The 23307-nt window shown below is 35.2% G+C and overlaps 1 protein-coding gene across 1 annotated transcript in view; it reads left to right on the top strand.

The window, feature by feature from the left end:
- Positions 1-23307, top strand: part of TRHDE (thyrotropin releasing hormone degrading enzyme) — a gene marked incomplete at its 5' end in the record, with an annotated part of 424737 nt that overhangs the window by 390104 nt on the left and 11326 nt on the right. The window lies entirely within an intron of this gene.

Below are 23307 nucleotides of genomic sequence, written 5' to 3'. Positions count from 1 at the left end.
ATTTCTTAAATACTATTAAAAGGCACAACAAAAACTTTAAGCCAATAAAGAGTAAAGATTTAACATTTAAAGACTTAGTCAATAGATAGCAATAGTTTATAGATCAATTAAGTTGATACTTCACATGTATCTTTACTTAAAAAATACCCTGAAACAACACAGTACTTTCTACATAGTAAATGTTCATTGAATTGAAATGATTTGGAAGTTCATTTTAAAATTGAAAGAATTAAGATCATTCTAAAATAAAAACTGTAAGTAAAGGAGTCTCTCTAGAGGTTTGCAGCATACATAATTCATAAGCTCTACTACTCAAGCAATTAATCATAATGCTACTAATACTACTTATTGCCCTTAAAGATAGTCATAATCAAAACTGTATTTGTTTTACTTTGTTGAATATTCATCACATTTTAGGCACTGACTACTTTTTTATATAATCTCATCATTTTTATTTTCATTTTCACCAAAAATGAATTTAAAACTTATAAAGGTTATGTGTAGCTGACCAAGATTATATAACAATAGGTGGCAGAGCTGGGCTTCCATTTGCAGCCAGCCTGCCTCCTATCCCTACTGCCTGTCGTTTCTTGATACATCAAATTGCCATTTATCTGTAATATATATATTTTTTCAAAATGGGCAAAAGAATAAAAATAAAATAGAGAAAAACTGTATAGTTTTCTAATAGACTCCAAGTACTCTTAAGTACATTCTGCAGTGAGTAACTTGCTTATGCACATGGGGCTGCGTTGCATAAACTAGTGATTCTTAAATGTACACATGAATCAGAATCATCAGGTGGACATCTTGGAACCCATTCCCAGAGTTTATGACTGAGTAACTGTAGTGAGGCTAAGAACTTGTATTCATAACAAGTTTCCAGAGAATGCTGATGCTGCTGGTCTGGGGAGCACACTTTATGAACCACTGTTGTAGGCAAAGGTTACTATCTTCAGAGTCAGAAACACTTAAGAGCAAATTGAAGCTATTTCATTACACAAGCTTGGGAAAGTCCCTGGGCTTCTTCATCTGAAAAAAGAAAAACATATTGTTAACCGCATGGATTATGGGCGTTAAATAAAATAATGCCTGTATGGCGCCTAACCCTCATAGGTCATCATAAAACGTTATTCTTCAGAGTTGTCCTCTATTTGTTTTAACTACCTCTGTATAATGGGTGTTATAAATTTTGAGTAGAATAATATAAATTTTGAGTCAGAATTATTTATTGAATGTCATCAATGTGATGCCAAGACTATAGGCTTGTAAGAATGTGGATTATAAAATGAAAATTTATATAGATTTAGTTAGGAATAGTAGTACATTTTTCTATTTATCTCAGTTTAAGAAATACTGGATCTAGGAATGTAGCTCAGTATAGAGTGCTTTCCTAGCATATGTGAGGTTCTGGGTTCAATCCCCAGTAGAAAGAAATATAAGAAGGAAGGCAGGAAGAAAGAAGGAAAGGAGAGAGAAAGGGAAGGGGGAGGGAGGGGGAGAGGGGAGGAGGGAGGAAGGAAGGAAGGGAAAGAAGGAAAAAGGAAGGGAGAGGGAGGGAGAGGAGAGATTACCTTGGTCTACAATATTACTTTTTATTTTTGCTTTTCTTAATCAGTTGCTATTTATGGCCCATATCCGTTCATCAATTGTATCTCATTTTATCTAATACTGAAAAGAAATCCAGTTAAACCCCTTTGTGTCTAACCATTCTTTGCCCATAGATGTTTGCGTTTCTCATGTGAGAACAGAGAGGAGGGACAAAGGGCTCTTCCCACTACTGTCAGTGTATTTCTAATTTAGTAACTTGACATTTTCTCTCTCTAAAACATAGATTCTTATTGTCCACATTTGCAAAGTGCTGTGCTCCTTTTCCCTTTATTATTTACACTGCTTTTTCTATTACTATAAATTGTTCTGTCCTAAAGGTTCATAGGCTGATGCTTCTATATCACCAAACTTGCCAGATCAAAGTAAGATTTTTTTTAAGGAGTGACCTCAGCAGGAAGTTTACCTGGAGTAATGGAAAGCCCTGACCTCCAGTAACCTGGGGTTAGGAAGTAGATTTTGCTCCTAATTTTATCATTGAGCAGATGTAACTTAAAACAAGTCAATTCTTATAATTTTAACCACATTTCTAAAATGAAGATATTTCCCAAAAATCTTCAGTACTTACTTAAGCTCTACTGGTCCAAATGTTCATAACTTACTATATGTGAATATAAACCATAACACTTCCTTGTAATGGGTTCAGTTGTGGTTCTTTTTTGACTATTTTTCACTATTAGTCCAAGGGAATATGTTCATTTGTTTATGCATTCAATAAATATATATTAAATAAATATATATTGAATGTGTACTGTGTGTCGGGTACTCCCTTAGAGCATCCATTCATTCAACTAACAGTAGCTCCTCCTACTTGGCAGCTGTTGGAATGCGTGTTCCTGACTTCATATGCTCTAGAGTTAATGGGTGCTGAAGAGGTAAGAGGGAGGTACAAGTTGTTTGAAATTATCACACAAAACTGAAAATGAGACTCAGAAAAGTACATCTAAGAAGAGCTGTGGTATTCTGAAAGATTCTCATATGGGACTTTGATCAATACAAGGATACTAAGAAAAAATCATTCAGTCCTCAGAGCTGATAATGGAAATGAATGGAGATATTTGAACTTTAATGAGGAAGGTAGAGTGATGGGAATTGATTATTGCAGCTTTTTATTTTTTATATTTTTGGAATAGGAAGGCATAAAAAGAAATTCACTCAAATAATTCAGTGGGGGCTCATATGTACCCCTAAAATAATATGTTTAAACTGACATCTAAAGTTTTCCATCATGCATTTTAATAATTCTAAGGATTTAACTTCTAGTATGCTGTTAAGATATATTTTAAAGTAAAATCTTTTCAGTTCTTCTAAATGCGTTCAGTGAACTCTAAACAGCACAGGTAATTTTTTAACTTATCATTAGCTATTTTAAAATGTATGGCTAGGTGTAGTGGTACACATCTATAATCCCAGTACTTGGGAGGCAGAGACACAGGATCACAGGTTTAAGGCCAGCTTCAGCAACTTAGCAAGACTCTGTTTAAAAATAAATAAAAAGTAAGCTGGATGAGTTGACACATGTTTGTAATCCCAGCATTTTGGAGGATGAGACAGGAGGATCGCTATTCACAGACAGCCTCAGCTACTTAAATGAGGCCCTTTACAACTCAGTGAGACCCTGTTTCAAAATAAAGAATATAAGAAAAGTAGGGTTGTGGCTATAGCTCAGAGATAGAATGTCCCTGGGTAATATGTACACACACACACACACACACACACACACACACACACAATAAAAAGGGCTAGAATGTCCCTAAATTCAGTCTCCAGTATCAAATCAAATCAAATAAATATAAATGTGATTAAGTTCTTATTAAGTCACAGATTTTGTATCATTCCTTCTTCTTTACAAAGCTTGTATTCTAGTATAGTGCTGCTTGGAAATATTTCCTTTATCACCATATAACTGTCTACAAAACAACAACAACAACAACAAAATACCCACACATATATTTATAAGAAGATCCTTCTTGTCTCATCACAAAATCTTGTGTTAGATTTTTTAAATTGAGTTATCATTAAAATTATTAACTTGAAGAATTATTCCCAAACATAAAGGTAAAAATTGTTAGATATAAAAATAAAAATAAGATAGTCATTGTATACTTTATATACTCACACATAAATATTACTCAGTGCTAGAATGTACAAAGTTTCACCATCAATTTTATTCCTATTTTATGATAAAGTTCTGAAAAGTGTATACATAAAATAAGTAGAAGTTGGTTTGTTATAGCAGTTTGACATAATTCTTTACAATGTTTTCATGCTTTTTGCCAAGTATCTCATAGTAATCAGTTACCCCAATTTTTTATTATCATCTGACAATTTTGTTAAGCCTTTCTTCAAACTTTATGAAAGTAATAAATTTAAAAGTTTAATAACTCATTTCCTAAACATTAACACTGACATGTAGAACTCCTTGCCACTGTAGTACACTGTGCCCTTGGAAAATAAGAGCTTAGTGGGAATTATATTTTTCTCCTGAAAGATAGGAGAAGGTAAAATGGCTTTTATGCAAAGAAAAGATTCCATAGAAAACTTAGGATTTGGAAAGCTGATGCCCATAGCAACACTGATATCCTTTGATAAACTTTAGATAGTCTTCCCTTATCCTTAGAAATACAAACACCTTACTGTTAGGACCACTGCACTGGTATGTGGTAGAAACAGACAGAATAAAAAATAGAAGAGGTTACTCAGGCAGAGAATATGCATAAAGAGATAGGTTTGAGACTAAGAGTGAAGACATTACTTGAATCTTTAAATAATTGGGTGTAGCCCAGATATAAGTTATGTCTTTTGAGCCTTAACATTTTGCAGGATACTCTAAAGTTGTTTTATTTTTTCTACCAAAGTACATAAATCTATTTTAATTTATTTTAAATATTTTCATTAAAAATCCAAAGACCATTTTATATTATTTAAAGATAGAGGTACATCTATAGATACAGATATTAAAAAATGGTATATGTTCTAAGAATTAGCACTTAGGGTTAATTATTATACATATGCCAAAGATCCTTATACAAATCTTCATTTTATTTTATTCATTTCCCTTTAAAACACACTACTTGTATTTTATTTTGAATTGTAGACAGTCCATATCTTAATTTTAAAGTAGTTTTCATTATTTTATTACATCTGTTTAAATATTTTACTTCGAGTACTATTTTACTAGTCAGCTAATACTGCTTTTATAAGTCTACTTATATCTACTACCATCTGCCAAAGACACTTTTATTTTTCTCCAGAATATCAGAGATTATTTAATTTTTAATTTATAAGGACTTCCGGGAAGATGGCGACCGAGAAAAGCGGGGCTTAAGAGCACCGCTAACAACCAATCTCCATTACCACAAAATCAGCGCCTTTCATAGCCAGAAAACACCATCACCAGAGAAACAAAATAATCACCAGGCTCCAGAGAGAAAGCGGACTGAGAACAGAGCTCAGAGCCACAGAGGAGATACACCGGCCTCACGCCCGAGGGGAGATACACCAGCCTAATTTATAAGAGCCTAAAAAGTAGTTATATTCTCCATGGATTATGTTAGTAGCTGAAAACTGAGCTGCATCTTTTTTTTATTTTTCCAACCGAAGTAGTGGAGCATCCAACACTAATTCTGTTCTGCTAATCTCTATTTCACACTTTGCACAGTATGAAACACTTGTAATAGAGAGCGTCATGTACTCTTCTTTATTTTACCTTGTTTTGCAAATTCCACTCAAAACATTCTTCATGACAGGTCCATCAAGGTGAAGGGGAAAATAGAGTGAATCACCTACCTGAATATTTATAATGCAGATTTAAAAATCACTATTAGTTAATCTTTCCAATCGTTACAAAACCAGGGCCACATTTTTTTTTTGCTTTTGTTTTTGTTTTTCTATTTGTATTACATGCCTAGAAATAAAAGTCAACTGCCTTCCTTCCCTCACTTTTTTGCCCCAGGAATTTTATATATCTAAAGTTGTGGCTGGTCATCTTGTTGGGTAAAGTATTATTGCTGGTATAATGGAAGTATAGAGTCTTCGAACTTGGCCATGAATGTCTCAAAGCAAAATACATCATAAGATTCTCTGGCTTTCAGTTATAAATATCATCATCACCATTGATACTTTGTTAACAAATTTTTGTGTGTGTGCTTGGTGCTAGGGATTGAACCCAGGGACATTCCACTTCTGAGAAATATCCCCAGCCCTATTTTATTTTTTATTCTGAAATAGGGTCTCACTAAGTTGCTAAAAGCTGAGACTGTCCACAAATCTGCTATTCTCCTGTATCAGCCTCCCAAGTACTGGGATTCCAGTCAGGCACCACTATGCCGGGTTCCTTGTTAACAGTTTAACCCTCCAGAAATCTTTAAGACTAAGTATCTTTAACATACTGTCTCCCTCATTGTAACAGTTGTAGTGCTTCATGACCAATATCACCAGTCTAGATTTGAACAATGGCATATCTGTAATTAATCAACTTGATTTTTAACTTTTAGCCCCATTTCTAAAATAAAGTATTTTGCATTATTTTCTCATGATTCTAAGTCCACTTAATTTAACCTGCATTAACTAACTCTTTCAGTACTTGATTCAGATGCCAAATATATTCTGAATCTCATATCATGTCATACTACTAATAGATATCAGGAATCCTATGGTGAACAAAACAATATGGTTCCAGTCTTGCCATATATTGTGGTTGGCTAGCACTAATTAGATGTCATACAAATAATGTAAAAGAAATGTAACTCTGTTGGCAAGTGAGATGGAATGTGTACAAAAATCCATCCACTTAAACTATAGATGAGGGTGACCTTGCTGTATGGGTGTATCTGACAGGAGTTCTACAGGAAAGATACATGGTCACTTGGCTATGAAGGAAAGGAAGTGTTAAGTGTGTAAAATAGCCTTCATCCTTAACAATCTTTCTCAAGATTAGATTCTTTGGACTTTAACAAAGTTTAGCTGATTGGGCAGAATTTATACTGGCACAATAACATACTCTAAAAGTTTGTAAAATAATTTAGTTAATTTGATTATTTTGGTTTTATTTGCTGAGCAGAGCAAAAAAATCTCAGTAAATTGATTAGACTCTTTCTTCAAAGCTTTAGGGGACATCTTGTCTAAACTTAGAGGACATTACCAAACAAGCATTTTATAAAACCTATATAGACAGAACAGAAATAATATATGAAATGTAATAGGTGTTCTATTGTGAATTTCTTTGTCAAACTGAAAATATTTTTCATAGGAAGTAATTACTATACAACTTACCCTTTGTGTAAATATAGGTTTTCATATATTAAGATTACTTAACTCGTGGCCAAATAAAAATATACAAAAGGACTTTTTAGGTCTTATTTTCCCTAAGCTTTTCTGGAATCACACTACAAGGGCCACTTTTTCTTGCTATTTTCAGGATTTAATACATGTTAACTTAGTTCAGTCTATCATGGGATCAATATTTGACTGAATGACATAGCTGAGGGACTAACTAATCTAGCTGTATTTGAGTGGATGGCAGTGGGGATTGAACCTTGGGGCATTCTACCTCTGAGCCATACTTCCAGCTCTTTTTATTTTTTATTTTGAAACAATGGCTGAGGGTCTCATTAATTTGTCCAGGCTATCCTTGAACCTATAATCTTCCTGTCTCAGCTTCTCAAATATTGGGATTACAGGTGTGCACCATAATGCCTATCTCTAGATGTATTTTTAATTTACACTTTTAGTGTAGCAGGGACTTTAATTGCTTCCACAGCAAATATAACTATAAAAATACATTTATTCATTCATTTATTTATTTATTTATTTATTTATTTATTTATTTATTTATTTATTTTGGTGGTACTGGGGTTCCTGGAAGCCCTTCTACCTCCGGGCTACACTCCCAGACATATTTTTACAGTTTTTTAATTTGGAAACAGGGTCTCCTAAGCCAGCACACATGGCTGGCTTCAAACCTGTGCGATCCTCCTGTCTCTGCCTCCCAAGCGCGGGGATTACAAGCGTACTCCACCACACCCGGCAAGAAGATACATAATTTAATTTCATTCATTTTCTTGTGCACACATTCAGTTTTTAACCTAAATGCATTAATGATTTTATATTCTAGTTTAAAATGCAGAGATAATCATCTTCTTGTTATTCTCTCAGAACTGTGGGCTTTCTTCTGATTTTTTTACCTTTTAAATTTTACTAACCATGTATAAAGGCAAATGGTCAATACTTTTCAAGGTATTTTAATTTTTGCCAAAGTATGCATATTGAAGGTGACTTGATTTAGGTTTTTCCCTTACAATATAATTGGTTTTCCCCATTTCTGCCAATAGTGGTTTTCTTATTGTGCTATTGTTTGCCTGCTATCACACTGACGTCAAGCATAACACTAGTGAGCTTTTGTCTCATCTATGAAAAGATACACCTATTGATGATTTATTATACAATAGTGCTATCTAAAAAGCCTGATTAACACAGGACAAGTGTAAAGCAAACATAGATTTACTTGCACAACCTCAGCAGGCAAAACTGATTAAACTGCAATAATAATCATTACTATTTACTAGGCCAAATCTGAATAGCCAACACATAGATTTTTAGCTTCTAAAATATCTTTACAGTGAGTAGATTATATTGGCAGATTCAGATATATTGAGTATGAGGATCATTACAATGGCTGCCAACCAGTTGTATACAGAAGAAATTTTCCCCACATTTCCCAAAGTAATGTAAGCATTACTATTATCACTAAAGAGATTCCTTAACAACTCCAACATTTTGTTTAATTTATCCAGTTGTGATTAAGACCACAGAACTGGCTTTGTACACATAATTCACCGTATCTCAAGACAATTCATGATAATCTCCTTTCTAAAAATAGTATGATAACATTTATCTAACATAATAAAATGTTAAAATGTTCTATAAGTATAAAATTTTGTTTTATGTATATCCTTTGTGTGTGTGTGTGTTTGTATGTGTGGTACTGGGAATTGAACCCAGAGGCATTCTACCACTGAGCTATATCCCCAGACCAATTTTATTTATTATTTGGAAACAGGGTCTCACTCGGTTGCTGAGAGCCTCACTAAATCGCCAAGGCTGGTCTCAAACCTGAGATCCTCCTATCTTAGCCTTCCAAGCACTAGGATTATAGCCATGGGCCACCATGCCCAGCTTATGTATATCTTTTTTTTTTTTTTTTTTGGTGGTGGTGGTACTGGGGATGGATCCAGGGGCCTTCTATCTCCAGGCTACACTCCCAGACCTATTTTATATTTTATTTGGAAACAGGGTCTCTTAAGCCAGCTGAGGCTGGCTTCGAACCTGCACGATCCTCCTGTCTCAGCCTCCTAAGCGTGGGGATTACAAGTGTGTGCCACCACGCCCAGCTTATGTACATCTTAAGGTATCAAAAATTAGCACTTTGTGGCTAATGTTTGATGGCTTGTACTTGCCAAACAATAGGAAAAAAAATCAAAGGCATGTATACTACTGCCATGTGTTGACTAGCAGCATCTGTGAGATATCTCCAAATTATAAACCCTACCTGTGGTTGTGACTTTATTTAGAAATAAGGTTTTTGCATTTGTAATTATGACTCTTGGGATAAAGCACTAGGAGAGGCCTATATTCAATAATGACTCTCCCCCTTGTAAAGGATAGAATAGAAGACACAGGAGGTAATTCATATTAAGATGCAGAAAGAGGTTGGAGCGGAGCGATGCTTCTGCATTCAAGGAATATCACAGGATGCAGGAGACACCAGACTTGGAGAGAGGCATGAGGTGGATTCTCCTTCTGAGTCCCCAGAAGGGACCAACCGTGATTGATTTCAAGATTTCTACCATCATGTCTTTGAGAGAATAAAGGTCTCTTAAGCCACCAAGTTTGTATATGATAATTTGTTCTGGCAGCCCTACACCCCCTCAGTCTCTTACTTTTATCTAAAACATGGTTTATATTCAGTATTTGGTAGTGTTTTTTGTAGATCTCAAAGAGATATTAAATTAAATGTTTTAACTTCTTCTTACACTTACTTAAGACTGTCATAGAGGAAATGAGGAATACAAAATACTGAGAGGACAGCTCTTTCGTTTTTCTCACAGAATGCAGATGATATATCTTTCATCAATTGTCATAACATTATCTTTTTAATTGTGTTGGGGGAAAATGCAATAGTCATCCATGGTGTAAAGGTAGAATAATGTGCAGAAATTTCCCTAAAATTCACAACAAAAAATCCATATTAATTTTCAGGATTCTTTCACTTCTAGCTATTGGGTTTCCATTTTGGTTGTTTCTTTCGAATCACTAGAGATTTTTTCTCATAATTAAAAAATCAAAAAGAAAAATACTGAAGTGACTTCTATTTAATTTTCACATGTAAATAAACCTTGCTTATTTTATCCTGAAATTCAGTACGGGCACTGAAGAAACATTAATTTTCAATGTTTCAGGCAGGCAAGGTTCTAGAGTGTTTTGCCAGGTATATGGTTGTATGCACACAGGTATTTTACGTATTTCATTTAATTCACAAAATAATGAACTGGTGTACTTTTCACAGTTGCTTCATCTTCCAGTTCAAAATGTGCCTTGTTGCCTAATTTATAACTTTTTCTTCCACTCACACCATGCTCCTTTTCTCTAGAATTCAGGTTGCTTTCAGTAGTTTTCTGTTACTTTGTACAGTAGAACTAGATTTTCTTGGCTATTTTTAAAATAGTATTTTTATAAAATTGAATTGTATGGAGCAGGGCATGGTGGCACATGTTTGTAATCCCAGTAATTGGGAGGCTGAGATAGGAGGATTGTGCAGGTTCGAAGCCAGCCTCAGCTGTTTAGTGAGGCTCTCAGCAACTTAGTGAGACCCTGTTTTCAAATAAAATATGAAGAGATTGGAGGTGTAGCTTGGAGGTAGAAGGCCCCTGGGTTTTATCTCTAGTAACACACACACACACACACACACACACACACACACACTTAATTGTATGGATCCTTGTTCCTTAAAATACATAGGTATATGAGATTCTCACATATTTTAATGTGTTTCATCTGAAAAGATAACAGGAAGGCCAAAGTATATTTCAGTGAAGACATAGAACATCTTAAGTTTTATGTGCATCAGAGTGTGTCTCTACTTTTTAAAAGTACACATTTTCATATATGTGAAATCTCTCAATTAAATCTATGAAAATCCAATAATTATATTTTGGGTACTATATATATACATATTGCATATATATGCATATTAAAAGTAAAATTTGCTTTGGCCAAAATAAAATCTATATTTGCCTGTGGGCCTTTTAGGTAAGAAATGTATATTACTTATCCGCTTCTCATGACAGCTTAGTGATTATGCCCAAAAGAAATTATATTGTGAGTCAATTCTTCACAGGCTAGAGAATCAGCCTTGTTAACCTCGGTGACCTTGACAGTACATTAGAGATGAAGCCAAACTATTTTCACCCATCCTTCATATTTATGGAAGTAACATTTTGATGCATATAATAAATTTGTGTAATTTTTTAACCTTTGTATGAGGAATACAAAAGATGATGACTATTGCCATAAATTATTCCCAGGCAACAAATGTTATTTGCTGAGGTGGTGCCTGATATACTTTAGTAGAGTATTTGTTCATAGACATTCTAGCCTGGGTCACGATTTTAATAACAGTGCTTATGTATTTGCTATTATAGCTGATGTGTCATTTCCATCATTTATCTTTCATCTTAACAGTTAAGCTAAAGTACTGCTTCCTAATTATTGTGATCCAGACAACATCATTATTTTTTTTGATCTATGTAGTCTTCGTATTGTAGCAGACACTTGGATTTACAGTGTCCTGACCATAGCTAAGAGAGGAAGCAGCGCACACACTCAGTCAGCATAGAACAGGCAAGTTCAAAAGCCATGGGTGACAGGCAGGTGATTATCAGGAAACAATTTGTCTCATTTTAACAAAGGCGTCCATAAACAGGGCAATTTATCAGCCATTTCATGACTTCCGCTACAACTGTATCCCTCTTCAATTTTAAATCATGTTGTGCTGTTATGGCTATTTATATTAGCATCTTGCTGCTAGCTGTTTTAGAGTGAGTCACCATAGATATCTTAATTTTTTCTGTTTTTTATAAAGTATTTTTTTAGCTCTTGTAGATACAATTGATTCTGAACATCTTGCAAGAAAGTCATAGGGTTTTTAGTTGTGAAATGTTGGATGTTATTGTTCTATGCTTTTCAGTAGGATGAGTTTAAAATCCAGACTAAAGAAATTTTTAAACAAGTCATAAATTATCTCCAATTTTCTACTTTTTTCTTCTTTCTCTCTTTGTAATTCTTATTACTGTTTTCTTTGTCATACATTCTGTTTGGCCTTTCTGTATATTTCCTGTTTGTATTCCTTCTATTTTTCTACCTTTTCTTGGTGTTTCCTTTCTGTCATTTTTGATATTGGCTGGGTCACTCCATTTATTATGTTTTTGTGTATTAGCCATTACTTCATAAAATGGTCTCATTGCCCAGATAGGTAACCCTCATCTTCCATCTCCCTCACCACCCATTTTATACTATTAGACTGATACCTACTTTATATATGGCACTTAGACATTTCAAAAATAATTTCATATACATGATTTCAACTTAAAGTGAATGTCCCTTTCAAAGTAAAATCATTTTATTTTTAAAGCCACTTAAAAAGACTGCAATCATCTTAAAACAATCTTTTGATGTATTCAAGATGTTAAAAGCTAAAACCATACCACCTGCAACAGTTCTTTTTATACATAAAGAGCAGCCTGTTCCACTTTGAAACATGCGCAATTGAAATTTTAAGAAGTATTGGACATCTTTCAGACCATGTTCAGATACTTTTACATATATGTGTTCTGTTCACCACTAGGTTTCTCCAGTCCTGATCTTTGAGGTGCAGAGGACCATGCAGAGTGTTCTACCTTTGTTCTGAGGATTTAGTGTTCCTTTTTGCTATACTTAAAGTTCATCAGAGATGAGCAAAGGCTGGTCACAAATGAAGGAATTCTCTGGAACCAGAGCCATGTTAGCTGTGGCATGTAAAGTACTTCACTACTGGCCTTGCTGACCAGAAACTATGCCACCACTCTCTGGCTGCATTTTCCAAATGGAATTCTATTCCCTCTTTTCCAGGAGCATTGAAGAGATACCCAGAAACATTATCCTTTCTAGATGCCAGGGTTATATGAATTCTGAGGCATCATATTTGATTGACAAGTATACCTGCAAAGTTAGGTAGGATTATAAAAGTATAATTTGTTTCAATACACAAAACTTGAGATATGCTGCCAGTCATATTTCTAAATACATTACTTATTTACTTTTGGTGAGATCATTAGAAAAATTTTATGGCCTCTTATTTAAAATATTAATTACTTATTTGGGAAAGACAGGAATGTGGGTTGTTATTTTATCCTAACGATAATAGCAATAAAAGTAATGAGGGAGAGGGGGACCAGTATCACACATTGAGACAATGATCTATGTTTTCTGTACTGTACTGTACACACCATGGAGATAAGACCCATATAGAGATCTTACAATAAACCAGGTATTGTGCCAAGCACTGGACACAGATGATCTCATCTACTCATTGTAATAGCACCATAAGAAATCCTTATCCCCATTTTCCAGATGAGTAACTTGACACCATGTGCAAAGTCACATTTTTTCTTAGCACCTTTAAGTTTTATTCAAGATTACTTTCTGAGTAATTGACAGGGGCTGAAGAATGGAGACAGAAAGGGATGGAGTTAGGAGACACTTTTGAACAAAGCCAATCTTTGTAAATTCAGGTTATTTTTTCAGGTTGATGATAGAAAGTAACAGATTGCTCTGGAAGAAGAAAGAGTGTAAGTGCTTTTAGGGAAAAACGAGATTCAGGTATTAGCAAGAAAGCCTTAACCAAGCTTTTAATTTTCAGTGAGAGTTGCCAAATGATCTTTCAAATGAATGAATTAATTGTAAATTAATTAAAATTAGTTAAATGTTGGGCCCCACTATATCAATGGCATGTGTAATGCCACTGAAAGAAAGAAGGGTTCTTAAAACAGCTCACAGTTTGAGCAATATTTTTCATTGTCTTTGAAAATAATTAAATCCACTTTTCAATGTTAATACAATCACTAATGAAAAGAATCTTGTACTAACAGAGCAAGAAGGGACTTTAGAACTCATGTACTTTAGCCCTGTCCAATTAGGATGAAAAATAAAACCCAAAGCAATGACCTTCACTTGCCCAGACCTGGAGGCAGTTACTGGCCAAATTAGTTCTACTGAGAACCTGCTTAGAAATAACTTCATGTTTTGATTAAGTATCACAATTTTTACTTTAAAATATTGTGGATTTTTTTTCTTTTGGCAAGTATAGTTTTTCTCTGGATGGTATTTTAAATTTGTCACCAGAACCATATCTATATATTACTGCCTAACATTTATGTGATGGATGTGTTTCACTCTAATAGTCATAGAATCTTATCTCTACAAATATAATTGTATATTTACTTATTTCCAAAGTAATAGTGAGAGTTATTAAATTACTAAACTTGGAATATATGAGTTAGCAAAATGATTAGTTATTTATAATTCCCAGACCCTGAGGCAAATGTTATTATCTTATTGTTTATACTTTCAGTCTTTTTGCTCCTAACCACATACACAGTCTGTTATTTTTAAAACTTAGCAGAGCTGGATGTGGTGGCACACAACTGTAATCTCAGTATTTGGGAGGCTGATACTGGAGGATGACAGGTTCCTAGCCAGCCTCAGCAATTTAGTGAGATTCAGCAACCTAGTGAGATTCTGTTTAAAAACAAAACCTAAAAGAACTACATGTTTATCTCAGAGATAGAATGCTCCTGAGTTCAATTCTTAGTGCCCCCCCACAAATTAACTAACACATACAAATTAACACTAATTGCTATTATGCATGTTATAAGTGTTTACATGTATTATAATCTAACCTAAGTAATATACCTTATTTTTGTTGTTGTTGAGGTACTGGGGTTTGAATTCAGGGGTATTCTACCTCTAAGCTACATCCCCAATCCTATTTATTTTTATTCTTTATTTTGAAACAAGGCCTTACTAAGTTGTGGAGGGCCTATCTAAGTAGCTGAGGCTGGCTGTGAACCTGCGATCCTCCTGTCTCAGGCTCCCAAGTACTGGGATTACAAGTGTGCGCCACCATGCCGGGTTTACCTTGTTATATTACTAATATAATCTATGACAGTAGACTCAGTTGCTCTCTTAGTCAAAATTCTCACTGATATCGCTGAAAATGCCTGAAAATAAAACTTAGAGGAAGGAAGATTTATTTATTCAGATTTTTGGAGATTCTGGGTTCTGTCTATGTAAGACTGGCGTCTATGATAGCATGATAGCAGGAAGAAGAGAGGGAGAAAGCAAAGGCTCTGCTCTCACATCATGGATGTCAGAAGCAAGAGATCAACAAACAAGGAGATTCAAAGACAAAAGCCTAGCCCCTAAGGTCACAACCCCCAAAACACACCTTCCCGAGCCATACTCCACTTATCCACGTTTGCACCCAGTAAACCTATCACAACAGGTCTACACATTGATGAGATTTCAACCCTTTTGAGATAAAATTAAATAGCTTTGAACATAAATACATGAGATCTTTAGAGGACTTTTTATATCTAACCATAAGAGTTGTGATGTATATCACAACTTTAGACTCTTATTGTTGATATCTTGGATGAGTCAAGACTTTTTTATGTTGAAAAGTAATAGAGCAATGACAGCTTTCATGAGAAAATCTTTGAAAATTTTATTTATCATAATTTATCATCCCACTTTATAGTTTTTTACTTATTAAGCTCCAGCTTGCTATGATTTAGTCTCATTTCTCCATTGTTTTAAACTAAATGTTTACATTGCCTCAAACTTCATTTGTTGACATTCTAACCCTCAATTTGGTAATATTAGGAGATATCCTCTCAAATGGAATTCATGGTCATAAATAAAATGATCTTAGCTAGCTCTTCAGTCCTCCTTTTGCCATGTAGGGATAAAGTGGTAAGTCTGAAATCTGTACTGTAGTCGTGAAGAGGACGCTTACCCAAACATGACCCTGATGGTACCCTGGTCTCAGACTTTCAGCCTACAAAACTGTGAAAACGAAATTTGTTTTTCACAGGCCATCTATATTATTGTACTTTCTCATGGAAATCCCAACTAAGACTCTATCATTATATTTTTATCTCAGAAAAATATATTACCAAACAAACAAAAGAAAACTTCTCCCAAATATACATATCTGTCTATTTCAACCGACTTAATTTTTTAACGTCTATCTACAGAATGTGAGTTTTCAGGTACTTTCTTTTAGCAAGTTTAAAAATATGCCACTGAAATATGAAAAATTATTTCCAATTGATATACCAAACTTCTATGTTTTCAAAACTTTTATCATACAAATGAATTCTGTCATAATCCAATTGAAATTAAAATGAAATAAAAACCATAGTACAAGTTATACTAATTAGGTAATAATTTCTGCAGTGTTAAGAAAGATAAGGGCATTTTATTTTGGTTAAGCCTTACTCCATTTATCCTGTGTGAAGGTAGCTAGGAGAGACCAACGCAATGTTGATATATGTATACTATATCTAGAGAAATAAAAGCTTACTTTGCTTCCCAGATGATAAAATTCCATTAAAAGATTTGCTTCGGAGGCAGCTGTTAAAAAGAAATGACCGTGGGGATATTCACATCTTCGTAAACAATTTTCTTGTTCACTAGGAGGGGTCTGTCTCCCTGTAATCCTGATAGTGAGATGTCTCCCAGGACTCATTTGTACTGTTCATAACTATGGGTTCTTAGCTCATGCTTTACAAACAAATGAGCTTTTTCATTTGTTCCTAATGACTTTAGTTTATACAAAGAGATCTTAAACTGTCCCCAGAGCAATCATTTTGCTAAAATGTTATTAGAACATCTTTACAAATTTAGCAACAAAAGGGGGTTTCATGAACAATGGAAGTCATTGGGAAATGAGGGCCCTTGGCATATTCAGTGCTTACCAGTCTTGTTTTATTTTCAGTGATGAGTAAAAATGATCTTGTGAACCGTACATTAATTCTTTATCTGGTGGATGGTAAGGAAGACGAGGAATTGATGGGATGGGATGGGAAGAGATACTTGAAAATCATGACAATATTCTTGAACTATTCAGCTTTGTTTTCTTCACCCCAAGGAGCCATATAAACCTTGCAATTATACTCCGAATGTCTGCTAATAGAGGCATTTCTTTCCTGAGATTTGTTGGATTTTTACCTGAGATTGAAGATTATCTTTCTGTGTACCATCAAAAGTTTTCAGATCATATTTGTAAGCAAATGTATGTTTTGTGTTCACAGTAATCAAATTTGGTACATCTGATGTGCATAAAGAGATAGCTGCTGACAAGACTGAACACTGACTGACCTGCAGTTTCTTGCAAAACACATCCAAATTATAGTCTTCTCTTGGTTTAGAGCTGCAGAACCAAATGCAGACCTCCTCCTAGTCTAGTCACTTTGCCTTCCAGGAGAGTTGTGCTAGATCTCTGCAAAGTGTGGTCGTTTTATCCAATATTTTATTGCTGGATTTCTTTCCATTGCTCAGTGTATGGCCAACATTCCATACAGTAGCTCCTTAAGTATATTGAAAAATACCAAACAGGTAAGAGCTGTATAATGTCATAACAGAACTAAATATTCACTAGAGGAGTTTAGCAGCAGATAATTTTATGCAGAAGAATAATCAAATTCAAAGACAAATAGTAGGAATGAATTCAATCAAAGAAGAGAAAAGAGTAGAAAAAACTTAAGGGACTCATACAATACCATACAATAGACCCATATATGCATTATGAAAGTTCAAGAGGCAGGAAATAAAAATTACTAGAAAGCTCATTCAAAAATATAAGGGCTGAAATCTTTCTAGATCTGTGCAAAGAAATGGACATCCAGATCTAAGAAGCCCAAGGACACAAAATAAGATAATGCTAAAGAAATCTATGCCATGATACAGTATAATCATTGTCATTAGTCACCTCTAAGCAGGAAAGACTTTCCTGAACAGAACATTCTTACTTACTATATAATTTTTATATTTAGAAAATATCCTAATCTAAGAAAAGAGTCCCTTCAGCTGCAAAAAGTTGATAATATAGACATTATATAAATGTAGATATAATAATCATAATTCAGATTTAGACTAAAATCAGACATATAACCTAGAATACTGAATTGTATGAAAGTAACAGTTTGTACCCCTAATGCCCATTTAGCCAGTCACCAGGACTTCGGACGGGCCAAACCATTTAATCATTTACTTATGTGTTTAACCTAGCTCAGCATCAGTCAGTAGCAGCCATAGCATAACAAACATATGGACTTTTTCTTTTTTTTTTTTTTTTTGGTGGTGGTGGTACTGGGGTTCCTGGAAGCCCTTCTACCTCTGCGCTACACTCTTAGACCTATATTATATTTTTATTTGGATACAGGGTCTCTTATGCCAGCGCGGCTGGCTTCAAACCTGCACGATCCTTCTGTCTCTGCCTCCCAAGCTTGGGGATTACAAGCGTGCGTCACCATGCCCGGCACATATGGACTTTATTAGGGACTATAGTATATGACATGCAAGAATGTTCAAGGGAACATAATTTAATATATGCCACTTCATTTTTTCTCTCATTTTTATATTTCTGCCTTCTCTTTTTAAATTTTTTTATTGGTGCATTATAGTCATACATCTTGATGGGATAAAAGATGGTGGAGACATACATGCACACATCACTCAATTAGCCCTTACTCAATTCCCACCCCATTCCCTCCCCTCTCTCTTTCCCATGCTTGGTCTAGTGATTGACTTTGATATGTTTGTTTAAGTACATCATGTGCTTTAGAGAGTTTCCCTCTTCCCCCCTCCCATCCTCTCAGTTAAGTCTGCCTTTTCTACTTGAAACCATTAATATGGGAGGCTGATTCTATTGGTAACAAGAAACCTAACTCAGGGCTCTATCCCTGTCCTCTCTTTACATTAATAGCTTAAAAAGTTCTCCTGGAGCATACCATAAGGCAAGGCCGGTGCTGGGGCCTCCAAGGCCAGGATCAGAGCCTGCTGAGGGGTCAGGCCGGTGCCGGGGCCAGCGTGGCCGGGATCGGAGCCTGCCGTGAGGCAAGGCCAGTGCTGGGGCCTCCGAGGCCGGGATCGGAGCCTGCTGAGGGGTTAGGCTGGTGCTGGGGCCATTGAGCCTGCTGAGAGGTTAGGCCGGTGTACTGGTTTAAATAAAATGTTAACATGAAAAAAAAAATAGGTTCTCACTAAAAAAATGAAAAATTAAAAAAAAATTAAAAAATAAAAAGTTCTCCTGAAATGTAAACTGAACCAGATATGTTAGCAAATGTCTACAATCCTAATACTTGGGAAGCTGAGACAGGAGGATTGCAGGTTTGAAGCAAGTTTCAGCAACTTAGAAAGATCCTGTTTCAAGATTTAAAATAAAAATCAGGGGTAGACTGCTTTTGTGTTCAATCCTTAGCACTACAAAAAGATGGAAAAAAAGTAAATGTTTACTAGCATACCTAATACTAAGGAAATATTTTACTTATTGGTACTTTGGTAATTTCAGTAGATGTTTCATTGTTTTTTTTTAATTTTTTATTGGTACACTGTATTCATACATCATAGTGGGATACAAACTTTTGTAGACATACATGAACACATCGCCCAGTTAGCCCCTACCCGATCCCCACCCCATTCCCTCCTCATCCCTCCTTCCCATGCTTGGCTTAGTGGTTGACATCTAGTATTATAGCAATTTATCCAAAATTAGAAATGATAATCTTACATAACAGTTTCATTTGTCTGATACCAAGCATTTGATGACTTAAAGATTACATTTCAATATTTCTTTTTACTTTCTTTCTTACCAGAGAATTTTTTTTTCTATTTTTTTAGGTGAAAATATCATATATTTATATATTTATTTTTCAGAAAAAAAATCTATCCTAATATGGAATATGGATTCTAGATACCCAAAACGATCTTGAAAAAGAACAAAGCTAGAAGATATATATTTTCTGATTTCAAACCATATAAAGCTACAATAATTGAAACAGTGTAGTACTGTTCTAAAGGCAGATATATAAACCATTGGAGTTAAATACAAGCCTAGAGCTAAATTCTTCCCTATAATGTCAAGTTATTTTTGACAAGGTTTCCACGAACATTTGGTGGTGGAAATAATAATCTTTTAACTAAATATTGTTGAAAAATAATAATTACATGGAAAAGAATAAAATTGGACCCTTACCTAATCCCATATACAAGTATTAACTCAAAATAGCTAAAAGACCTAAATATAAATCTTAAGACTATAAACTTTTAGAAGAAAATCTGGGTCATAAAACCTCACAACATTGAAATTGGCAGTGATTTCTTGGATATGATTTCAATGGCCCAGGCAACAGAAGAGTATACAAACTCCCTAAAAAATAAAAAAATATTGTATATCCAAAGACAGTGTAAACAGAGTTAAAAGTTACTAATAGAATTGGATAAAATATTTCCAAATACTATATCTGAAGGTATATTAATATTCCAACTAGAAATCCTAAAAATTAACAACAATAAAGGCAAACAATACAATTTAGAGATAGGTAAAAGACTAACATAAATAATGAATCTCCACAGATAACCAATCTTAGTTGTCTGTTGGATGAAAAATCTTGTTTCTTTGGTTCTGGTGTGTGTTACCTATTTCTTCTTTGTAGTTAATCTCTTTGAGTATTTTCTCTAGCACTGGTTTTGAAGACATAAATTCCTTCAGTTTCTGTTTGTCATGGAAGCTTCTTATTTTTCCATCTAATTTGATAGAAAGTTTTGCTGGATAGAAAATTTTTGGCTGGAAGTTGTTTTCTTTCAGAGTTTGGAATATGTTACTCCAAGCCCTTCTGGCTCTCATGACTTGGTTTGGGAAGTCTGGAGTGATTTTAATTGGTTTGCCTCTAAATGTCACTTGGCCCTTTGTTTTTGTTGCCTTTAAGATTCTCTGCTTAGCTTCCACATTGGTCATTTTGACAGTTATGTGGCGTGGGGATCCTCTTCTCCGATCCTGTCTAAAGGGAGTTCTATAAGTTTCCTGGACCTGTGTATCAACCTCTTGCTCTATGTTTGGAAAATTTTCTGCTATTACTTCCTTGAAGAGATTGTTGATCCCTTTGGTTTCACTTTCTTTTCCCTCCTCTATTCCAATTATTCTTAGGTTAGCTCTCTTAAAATGGGCCCATATTTCTTCAATGTCAGATTCCTGCTGTTGGATATTTTTTTCTAGATTAGATACTATGCGTTCATTTTTGGAATGATCATATTCTAAGAGCGAGATTCTGTTCTCCATGTGGTCTAATCGGTTGTTCGTGTTTTGAATTGAGGACTTTACTTCATTAATTGCATCCTTTATCTCTTTTTGGCTCTCTCTGAGTTCTTTTCGTAGCACCTCTATTATTTCTACAGTTATTTTCCTGATTTGATCTTCTAGAAATCTCTGATTTTCTGTTTTATCGGGTTCTGATGTTGTGGGGTTGTGGGCATTCATTGTTCCAGTATTATTCCTCTTTCCCATGATTTCGGAAGTTTGTGCCTTCTCTGGGTTCTTTCTCTTGGGTCACTATGACTTCACTTAAGGTGCTCTGGATCTCGAGTCTGTAGTATCTCAGACCCCACTACTCCTTTACTGGGTTGTATCACAGAGTCTCCGACCCAGGGAGTCCATAGAGGCTGCTTTAGACTATGGGGGGTGCCAGGTTGCACGTTCTCCTATGGTGTGATATCTCTGCCACCACCACTCCCCCACTGGGTCAAGTCCCAGGGAGTACAGTACTGGGATTTCTCCTCTGTGGCCTGCAATTTGACTCACTGTTCTTGAGTTCGCAGATGTAGCTTTACTGGACTCAGTGAATTCGCTGCTGCTGCCGCTGGTGGCAATATGGCGCCGCTGTTATGCCCTCGGCCGTGAGGCTGGCTTATTTCTTCTTGGTTTTGAGTTCCACTCTGAGTGCCTGCAGCGTGTGCTGAGCTCAGCCACTGGGAGCTTTAGATGTTCCCTGCGCTGAAAAATCTCACCTGGCTGTTCTGCAGCGGCTCACCTCGGCTTGCTGTAGCCGTCAGGTGAACTCGCCGCTGCCACCGACAGTATGGCGCTGCTGCTGCGTCCTCGGGCGTGAGGCCGGTGTATCTCCTCTGTGGCTCTGAGCTCTGTTCTCAGTCCGCTTTCTCTCTGGAGCCTGGTGATTTTTTTATTTCTCTGGTGATGGTGTTTTCTGGCTATGAAAGGCGCTGATTTTGTGGTAATGGAGATTGGTTGTTAGTGGGGCTCTTAAGCCCTGCTTTTCTCGGTCGCCATCTTCCCGGAAGTTCTTCATTGTTTTTTCTTACAAGTTTTTGTAGTCTTTTGCCCAAAGTCCTGTATATCTTAAATATTTGGTGGGAAAGAGTTACCCTTTTTTTAAGCTGTTAATTTGAAAAAAATGGATGCTTTAACTTTCTTGTAGTTAGTAAAGACAGGCATTTCTGGAATCTTATGCTGTATCTACTAGTAATCGGTGCCTTCTTCAAAAGTTTGTGAAAATGCTTGCCTTAGTGAATTCAGGTATGCTGAGGGGTGAGGGAAGCTGGTCATGAACAGAAGGAATAAAACCATAATCTATTGGGGAGACTTTTATTGGCACTTTCTACCCAGGTTCTGGCTGAGATGGAAGACAGGAAAAAGATGAGAAATATTTTTTATGGCTATTTCTGTTTGTGTGCTTTTGTTTCCTAAAAAAAAAAAAAAAAAAAAAAAAAGCTAAATTGACCAACAAAGTGCTTTCCTTCTAAATTCACACACATAAAAAAAAAAAAAATTTAGTTAGCAAAGTATTCTCCAAAAGCTTTAATGATTTTGTAGGAAAGGACAGAATAGTATAGTTGTAGCCTTTTCTGGAAGTCATGAGTATTATATGTTACTTATTGTATCTCTACCCATCTCCATGATATTCTTATTTTTAAATAAATTTTTATTGGTGCATTGTATTCATACATCTCAATGGGATTAAAACAAAACAACAAAAAGAAAACTTGTGGAGATATACAAGCACACATCACCCAATCAGCCCTTACCCAAGCCACTGCCTCACCTAATCTCCATGATCTTCTGATTGTAGCCCCACTCAGCTGTTAACAAAAGGAGTCAGGTAATCTTACTGGTGGCCATTAGGATTGCTTCCTGTTTCCCCCTGGTCTCCAAGTACTCCGTGAACTCTAGCATTTCTTAATCATCAAGGTTCTAAATCTATAAAAGGTATCGTTTCTTTCCATTATTCAGAGAGGTCAGTCTGAAATATTAGCCACAGTAAAATTATGAGAAAGTTTAACAATAGATGAGTAAATACTAAAAAGACAGAATTATACTTTTAAACTTCTTTCAAGTATTTGAGTATATCTTTATAGAAATATTTTTAAAATTCAGTAAATGTGGGGTATATTACTGACACAGGAATAATATTTAGTAAGAGAATCACAATAGCAAAGTAAACATGAAAATTCATAATTTATGAATACCCAAGCCTAGTTAACTTCACTGTTTCCCACTCTAATATTGCATTTTGAACCAAAGTCAAA

Source organism: Muscardinus avellanarius (genome assembly GCF_963383645.1).
Source record: "Muscardinus avellanarius genome assembly, chromosome: 11".
NCBI lineage: Eukaryota > Metazoa > Chordata > Mammalia > Rodentia > Gliridae > Muscardinus > Muscardinus avellanarius.
Note: the sequence above shows the minus strand (reverse complement) of the source record. Positions and strands in the feature narration are given on the sequence as shown.